The sequence below is a fragment of the Zosterops lateralis genome, assembly GCF_965231275.1.
Source record: "Zosterops lateralis genome assembly, chromosome: 1".
Taxonomy (NCBI): Eukaryota; Metazoa; Chordata; class Aves; order Passeriformes; family Zosteropidae; genus Zosterops; species Zosterops lateralis.
The window spans coordinates 14,470,024-14,478,579 of NC_139762.1; the positions used below are offsets into that span (position 1 = coordinate 14,470,024).

General features: G+C 42.8%; 1 protein-coding gene across 1 annotated transcript in view; it reads right to left on the reverse strand.

Moving 5' to 3' along the window:
• Positions 1–3,811, reverse strand: part of CREM (cAMP responsive element modulator) — a 35,684-nt gene extending 31,873 nt beyond the window's left edge. Inside the window, exon 1 of the mRNA XM_083856264.1 lies at positions 3,690–3,811. The gene's annotated coding sequence lies outside the window, so the exon portion shown is untranslated. The remainder of the gene's footprint in view (positions 1–3,689) is intronic.
• Between the last annotated feature and the right edge of the window lie 4,745 nt (positions 3,812–8,556).

Here is an 8,556-nt window from a genome sequence, read left to right on the forward strand (position 1 = left end):
GTCAGAATTAATTCACTTTACGAAGGCCCTGAAGTATTTTTGTATCCAGAGCCATCTGTCACAGAAAAGCTACCATTAAGAAAAAAAATCAAGTATTTATTTCAAATTTATTCCCACTGAATATATTTCATAGAAATTTTACCCAGAAAGAGCCATTTTTCATCTTGGAAAAAATTAATTTCCTAATTTTTAGCTTAATTTCTCACTGACTGCAGAACAGTATGAAAATGTATTTATTTCTACTATTTTATCAGGATTTTTCTCCCTAAGACTTTTCATCTGCAGGGCTGCACTAAGTTACCAAAAAGCTACAAAAAGAGTATCAGTGCAGCAGAAAACTAACTAAGTTATTCCTTGTATTTTGCAAAATGCAGTACAGAGAGAGGGATGTAGTTTTTGATCATTTATATTTAATTAGAAAAACAACAGCAAGAACTATACATGTCAGTGGAGTGACAAACATAATTAAGATTTATGATATACATGGAAAACTCTAGAATTTATATAGATTTCCCATCTGCAATTGTGTATATTCTGACTCTTAATACAAATGAATACTTAAAGGAAAACTTAAGCAGGGTGGAATAAAGTCTGAAAATCTGTACTGCCATAAAATGCAATCACTACTATGAAACATAGTGAAATACTTTTCCTAGATAAGTTCAAACCTGCTTCTTTTTGACAACCTCTGTGACCAAAAAGTGACTTGACTTAAAATAACATCCAAATATAAAGATCCAGTCACAGCCTAAAAAAAATAAAACACAAATAACAAAGTATATGAGTAATTTTAAAAGATACATAAGCTATCTTAGCATAAAACTTCAGTGAGAAAGACTTAAACTGTAGCGCATTAGTATCACAATTCAGACCTGTTACAAGATTAGGAATCTTCCACAGACACAACCATGGGATCAGTGAACTGGCAGGGGCAGGTCAGCTGCAGTCATTTGAGCCCATGGGGTCAGCAGTGGCACAGCAACACTGAGCTCTGCCAGCTCATGTGGGCTTGGACACAGCTCAAGACCAGGCACGCCAAGGAGCTCCTAAATTTCACACTGTCAGTGCCTTCAGAGCATTCTTATAACCTGAATTGTACAGGGGTTTTATTTCCTGTACATATGATGTCAACATGACTACATCAAGCTTTTTAATAAATACACAGAAAAAATACTGAGCAATATTATAATTATGCTTTTTCTAAAACATCAGTAATACAGACTGTGGCATGACACCGTTACTAATCCAATTCAGAAAACAGTTTCCACACATGCCACATTCAGTCTGCATTGCAAGCAAATTCTAACATATTCATTGCTTTTAAGTTTCCAAGAAAGAAAAACAGAATTTTCTGCCAAGCCCTTAAAATCCTTTATAAAAGTCTATCAGTAGCAGTACACATCACACTTACAAGTTTACATCACCTTCCCTCTATTTTTAAAGGAAAACTAAGCAAATAGTTTAAAGTAGGTGGTCTTGGGTCCTGTTTAGAATTATATAATGCTTTTCTTCATTATATACTGTATATACTAATTATATACAAGTTTTAGTCTTATGCTCAGTTTTAATACTTTTTTTTCTATTTTTTTTTTTTATCTTAGTTGCTTACAAAGACTGAACAACAATTTTAAATACTAGTCTGGATTTTTAAATTAATAAACAAGTTATACCTTGGACTCACATAAAAAGGGGACAAAAATGGTTTTCCAAAGTGTAAGCAAAAATACCTGCTTCTTCCTACATTGCAAAGAGATCTTCAGGATCTGGCAGGAAGTTTAACTGTTACCGAGCTAGCAACATTTCAGTATGTCTGAGCACATGTTTACTGTAGTTACTGAGACTAATGGGCAGCAGGTCAGTAGCAGATAAACACTGACCAAGATGATGCACACAGTGCACATCAAAAGCTTCTTCAACTGCGATCAGATGAACCACCCCTGACAGGAGAAATCTGACAGATGGAATCAGCTAGAGGAAAACAGGATTTTTTCCTAGAAAATTTGAAGAAATTTACAGCTAGAGGTGTGAAATTGTTATATTTTTGCCCATAGGTAAGAAATGAAAGATAGCATCCCTATCATGACATGTTCTTCTGCAATAAAGAGCACAAGAAATCCTTTCACTCCTCCCAATAATGCTGTTTGTTTTACACCACTGCGTATTAATGCATTTAATGTCTATTGGTGAAATTATACTTCAAAGGAAGTATTTTATTTAGACTGTATGCTACAGTATTTTGCATAACTGGAAGTGTGTGACTGTCTAAATAAATACCCAGAGACATTTCAAATAACAACTTTTTTATTTCAACCATCCTTTATACATCAGGAACTGCTTACAAAGATGGTTTGATACCAAGGAAATCAATTGTAAGGGGCTAAAAAAGTATGTTTCAGCCCTTGCTCCAAATCGTTTTGAAGGCTTTTATTCACAGGGGAGTTACTAGAAAGCAAGAACATGAATTTACAAACACCTGTTTTGCATTTATTGATGACCCCACAGTGGCAACTCTCAGAATGGACTCGTTTCAGAAGAGCGTTGTGTTTTCAAGTATGAACTCTGTACTGTTTTACCACCCTGGTGGTGTGAAGGACACCAGCTGATAAGGTAGTCACAGAATTCAGCCAAGCAAAATGTACAACAGCACAACAGACCCTATTTTGAAAGTGTTAATTTTCAGTTTTCAGTATCACCAGAAGCTTCATCACTAAGCTTCTTGTGTCTTCTACACTCTCAGTATTCCCGTTTTCTTCCCCGAATACCTCAGCTAAACCCTAAACCCCAAAATTTTAAAACTCCAACGTGCCATTACTGGGAGCACAGGCAGAGCACAGCACCTCGGCCACTCGGCCCCTGCCAGCCCAACCATCCTGACAGGGCGGTGCAGAGCCGGCTGGGAGGACACACGGCCCCTCTGGAAGGGCCCGACCAGCCCCTGGGTAGGCCAGAGGATCAATCGACCATCAGTCCCCGTGGAATCACCGAACACGCGGCTGCACTCAGCACCAAAAATGATGCTATCACAGCAGTGGGGGATGCAGACAAAAGGATCAAAGTTTTAAGCAAGATTTCGGACTCATGGAGCCCACCGTGATCCCTCCCGACCTGTTCTGACCGAGCTCCGACAGCCCTGTGCGCAGGGGCATAACCGGGAGTAACCGGTGCCAAACGCCTCGGGGCACCCGCGCTCCCCTCGGCCGGGGCGCCCCGCGGAGGGCCCAGGACGGGCCGTCAGAGCCCCGTGCCCGCCGCGGGCAGGCGCTGCCCCCGCTCCGAGCGCAACGCCGGGCGAGCCGAGCCGCCGTCCTGAGCGAGGGCAGGAGCCGCCGCCTGCCGGAGCCCGGACAGCGCCGTGTCGCCCGAGCGGCTCCGAAGCCGCAGCCCTTCCACAATTCCCGGGATGCGGAGCCGCTTCGGGGCGGCCCCACGGCACCGTGCGGGCTCCGCGCGGCCGCCCCCGAGCACGGCGCGCTCCCGGCTGCCGACGGGGACGCGCCCCCGCCGCCTCCTGCGCGCTCCCGCGGCGGGGCTGAGCCAAGCGCGGCACAGCGCCCCCCGCCTGCCCTGCCCTCCCCTGCCCGTCCCTGCCCTGCCCGCCGCGCCGCCCGCTGCCCTCCGCGCTGCCCCGCTCCCGGCCCGCGGGGGGTCGGGCTGCGCGCACACGTGTCCCCGCCCCCTCCCGCACTCACCCGCCGCCCTGTACGTGCTGCCCCCGTCACAGGGGGTGGGGGGGACCGAGCCGGGCGGAGCCGCACGTCGCTCTCACGTCAGCGCTGATGCAGCCGCGCCGCCGCGGGGGCGCCGAGGAAATGGCGTCTGCGGGGCCTCCCAGCGCCAGCGGCCGCGGCGGGAGGCGGAGCCGCGCGCGGGCGGCGGTGCCGGGCGGCCGCGGGGCGCAACGGCCGCGGCGCTGACCAACCGCTGCCGCGGGGCCCCGCCGGCGCCGCCCATTGGCCGGGGCGGGACGCGCCGCGCTGCGGGCGGGGCGGCCGCGCGCTCCCGGGGCGGGGGCGGCCGGTAACAGCCGCGCTCCCCGGGCCGCGCTCCGGGCGGGCGACAGCGGGGCGGTGCCGCCGGCCGGGCCCCGCTGATAAGGGCGGTTGGCTGGGCCCGGCCGCGGGGTCCGGCCCCGGCCGTCCCTGCGCTGACCTGAGGGAGGGACGTGGCACAACCCCCGGTTGTCCCCTGGGCGGTGCCGGAGCCCTGAGGGACGCGGAAACCTGCCCCGAGGCCGCCCCGCCAGGGTGCCACCCGCGCGGGGTTTTGTAATTCTGCTCAGTAAAAGCACGTAGCGTACATCAGTCACTCATGGTATGACATAGTATTTTACATTGATTTGGCTAAATAAATCAGAAAATGCCAAGAGGCAAGAAGCGGGCTCGACGTGCGCGTTTCCCCGCTCGCTGTCCCGGGATTCCTCCAAAAGCCCTGAGTCATGTCGGGCTCGTGCTGGAGGTGTGAGCGCGTCCTTCCCCGGGGGCGCAGGGCCCGCGGCTCAGGGTTAATAGTATTAAACTGCAATAAGTGTATAAGCCATAAACTTTGTTACTGGCAATGTTTGAACATCACATGTCTTATTGCTGCTCAGTATTTTACAAAGTAGTGTAAGAAGTAGTATGAGTTATACTGACGTGTATTTTAAATTGGTTATCTATACATCACTGCACATGTGTTCTGAAGTTACGTAATGTATTTACCCGTTTTTATGTTTTGGGTTTGTTTGGGGTTTTTTTTAATACTGTGAGAAACTACTCACTGTGCTAAATAAACATGAAAAACCGAAGTTAATTGCACATAACTCATTGTGATTGAAGAATTGGAGGATGTGTGTGTCAGGATTGGTGATAGGTCCACACAGGGCAAACACTCAGTCTTATTCATGCCATGAAGAGAACCTGCGTATTGACTTCCTGTGTTTTTTTAAAAAAACAAATAACTCTTATCTCTGACTTCATAAGAGATGAATCATATTTATTTGTAAGGTTTTGCCTTTAAGCGTTCTTTACTTTGCTTCACAGGAGTTATTTAACACAGCTATCAAAATTGCAATCTAGTGTAAAAATACAGATTCTTCAATTATTACTGTTGCTAGTGCAAGTTTTCAGTTTTCATCCTACATTTCCTTTGTTGAAATATTGAACACCCCCTTCCTGTTTTGAGTTCTGTTTCCCTCTCTTTGTTTGTTGCATATATATTATATGTCTGTTCTGGGTTTTTCAATAGGAGTTTCTCTTCCCAGAATTAATTCTGCTTTAAGACTCACCCATTATGTACAGTATTGTTATGCTCACTCATTAAAATGTTTTCTCTTGTCAATTAAAAATATTTGTTAGAATAGTAAGATAATCAAATGAACAGGCAAGTGTTAAACTACTGAAAATTACTCTACTGAAACCTTTGGAAAAAATTCTAGTTTTGCCTTGTATGTTCAAAAAAGCCAAAAATGGCTCTTAGGGTATTAGCAGCACCTCAAAAATATTTTTGAAGGTAGAAGTCTTATTACAAACAGGAAGAAATTTAAATGAGCATGTTAAATAATGGAAACCACTGGAGTGAGTTACCTGTAAACAAACTCAGAATTTCCATGAACTCTTAGGGCCTGGATTTGGACATTTTTTATTAGTTTTCAAGTAAAGTCATAAACAGCTTTGAAATGTTTAACTAAGAATTTATTACTATTTATACCACTTCTCTTGTAATGAAGTGTATCAGAGGAGTAAGTGAACTGCCAGAGGGACTTAGATCTTGGCAGTGCAAAGATGACTAACCAGATTTGGCTCTTGATGCAGCTCGCTGAAGCTGATGGGCTGGGAGAGGAAGGGAATGAAAGCGACTGGTGTGTTCTTACAGGGGCTGGGGTGCCGTGTTTGTTACCTGAGGCCAGACTGACCTGTGCCATTAGAAGTGCTCACTTTGACTGAAAACAATTCTCTTTAAATTGGGATCAATGCCTGGTGTGAACCCATTTAATTTCAAACTCTGAGACCAAGGGTAATCCATAAGAGGGCCACACAGGTCAGGACTCATCATGATTTTCGTAATTTATGTAAGAACATATACTTGAAATCCAGGCTCTTTGCTGCCGTCAGAATGACTGCCTGGGTCATCTTTTCTCTCTAACTCAAAATGTCCATTGGTTTTGTTTTGTTTGTTTGTTTTGTGTTTAGTTGGTTGGCTGGTTGGTTTTTTTTTAAACTTCGGTGGGCAAAGCCAGTAAGTTTCTTTCAGCCTGGATCAATCCTTAAGTCTGATCCACTGCACCATCACACAGAGAGAAGTACTACCTTAACCAGAGAGGGTAATAGATGAGCAAGGAGGTGTAGTAACTTCATTTGGCACAAAAAGAAACATGGTGCTCTTTGCAGAGAACAGAAATACCTCACCAATGCACATTACATCATTAGAAATGCTATCTATGTAATTTTCAGACAACTGATTCTACATATGGGTCACCCACCTATCTTTTAAATAGATTTTTTTTAAAGGGGATTGAAAGAATTTAATGCATTTCAGTCCTAATCTTATGAAACACCTGTTTAGTTTGCTTGTAAAAAAGTTAATGGATTGTCTTGGCGTAAACAATGACAGTAAAATGGATATGCTACCTGTCTTAGTTGTCAATTTCTCTTTAATTAGAATCCAGACATCTGAAGATAATCCAGGTAAAACTGACAGAAAAATAGACTGGTATCCTATTTGATATAATACTGATGTTGAGTTATTAATAATTTCACCACGAGTCTCCTCAGACACCATGCCAATTTTAGCTGATCATTGAATAACCCTACCTCTGCTCTTTCATTGTCTGCAAGGAAATAGAGGAACAAGTGCAGAACTTGCAGAGTGGTTACAGGAAAGTGCAATCAACACACAGCCACTGTTTTCACAATTTATTTTGTAAATGTGATGAAAGTCAGCCAATATCTGCATGCTGTAACATAATCCTGATCAGTCTGAAACAGAACAGATTAGGCAAGAAGTACACTTTAATGTGTATAAAAAATAAGACTAATAATTTATTTCACCTATTCTTTTCTTTTATAAACTCCTAGCGATGCAAGAAAAATATAGATTTCCATTGGCTCACAAATAGAAACAGAAATGGCACACCCTTAGAAAGGTAAACATTGAACAATATTTTAAAAGGTAAAAGCTTTGCAAATGTATTTTTAATGTATATAGATTTTTTTTAAGTTACACATCTGTAGAACTATAAATATTTCGTAATGTCTCCTTCCCTAAACTACGTTAAGTTGGAAATAAGACTGAGTGACAGTATGAGTAATACAAGAGTAAATTGGTGATTCTTCTATTATTATTATTATTTGTTACTGCCCATCACTGGAACCTCTGGAAATCGATACTGCTGAAATCAGTGCTGTGCTAAGGCACTGCCTTGACTTTTGTGTGTTGCATAAGCCAGAAGCACAAGAAGGAATAGCCTTGAGGAGTCCCAGGTCTGGCTTAGTAAGAAGCCTGGCCTAACAGCTGTGAGGCTTTGCAGTACCTCAGCTAGCTCTACTTTGCCTTGTGCCATGTAAACAATAGGATTTCTTTATTTGGAAGAGCTGGACATTATTATTGGTGAACAGGATATCAAGTACTATTCTAGGTCCATTTTAAAAAATATCATTACTTTGATTTTCTTGGGTTTGTAATAATTTGATTTTGGATAATAACTTGCAGTAATGTTGTAATATTTTACACTCCGAAGATGAAATACAAAACATTTTAATGTGGTTTGTTTGTGTTTGTTTTGTTTGCTCTTTTTTTTATTTTTTTTCTGTTTTAGGATTTGTAATAAGAAATTGAAGTTTATAAATATGAAACAAGTATCCCAAGTCATATGCTACTATCTGGTGTGTCCTGCAGACATAGCTTTGAAAGAAGGTACTTACTGATGCATCAAAACATGGCAAAGCAAATCAGAGTACACTAAGAGCTCACCTGTGATCACTTTATTGATCACTGCTTGAACAACAACACAAATGGCCAAAATGATGTGTGAATGTGTAGTTAAGATACCAGGTGTTGTGTTTGTAAGTGATGAGGAGAATTGATAAGATTCAGACTGTCCCTTTCCTAATCTACCCATCCTAGGTCAATCTCCAGCACTGTTCTCCCCAAACGCTGGAGACAGAACAAACAAAACAGTGGAGAAACCTGTAGTCTGACAAATAACTTGATATTATATAAATTACTGCATACTCATTTGTTGCATACTCATTTCATGAGAGAAACTATTATAATGGGAAAATAATATTCTGACTAGGGAACAGTGTAAGGTATCTGGAATGTTTAAAGGATTGACTGGTTACTTCAAGATACGCATAATGATATTTCTGTTGCAGCAGAAAAAAAAGAATGGTAACTTAGATCTACTACATGAAATTTTCATTTCTTCTGCTGAACAATGCACTTTATTTATATAACACCTTCCTCATAACATGAATATAAGATGTACTTCACAGTATTCATAACCATTTACAATTTATTGCTGTTTGTAGTGATCTTTGAACTTTTCAGGTGAAAAGAACCAGGCTTGTATAAAGCATT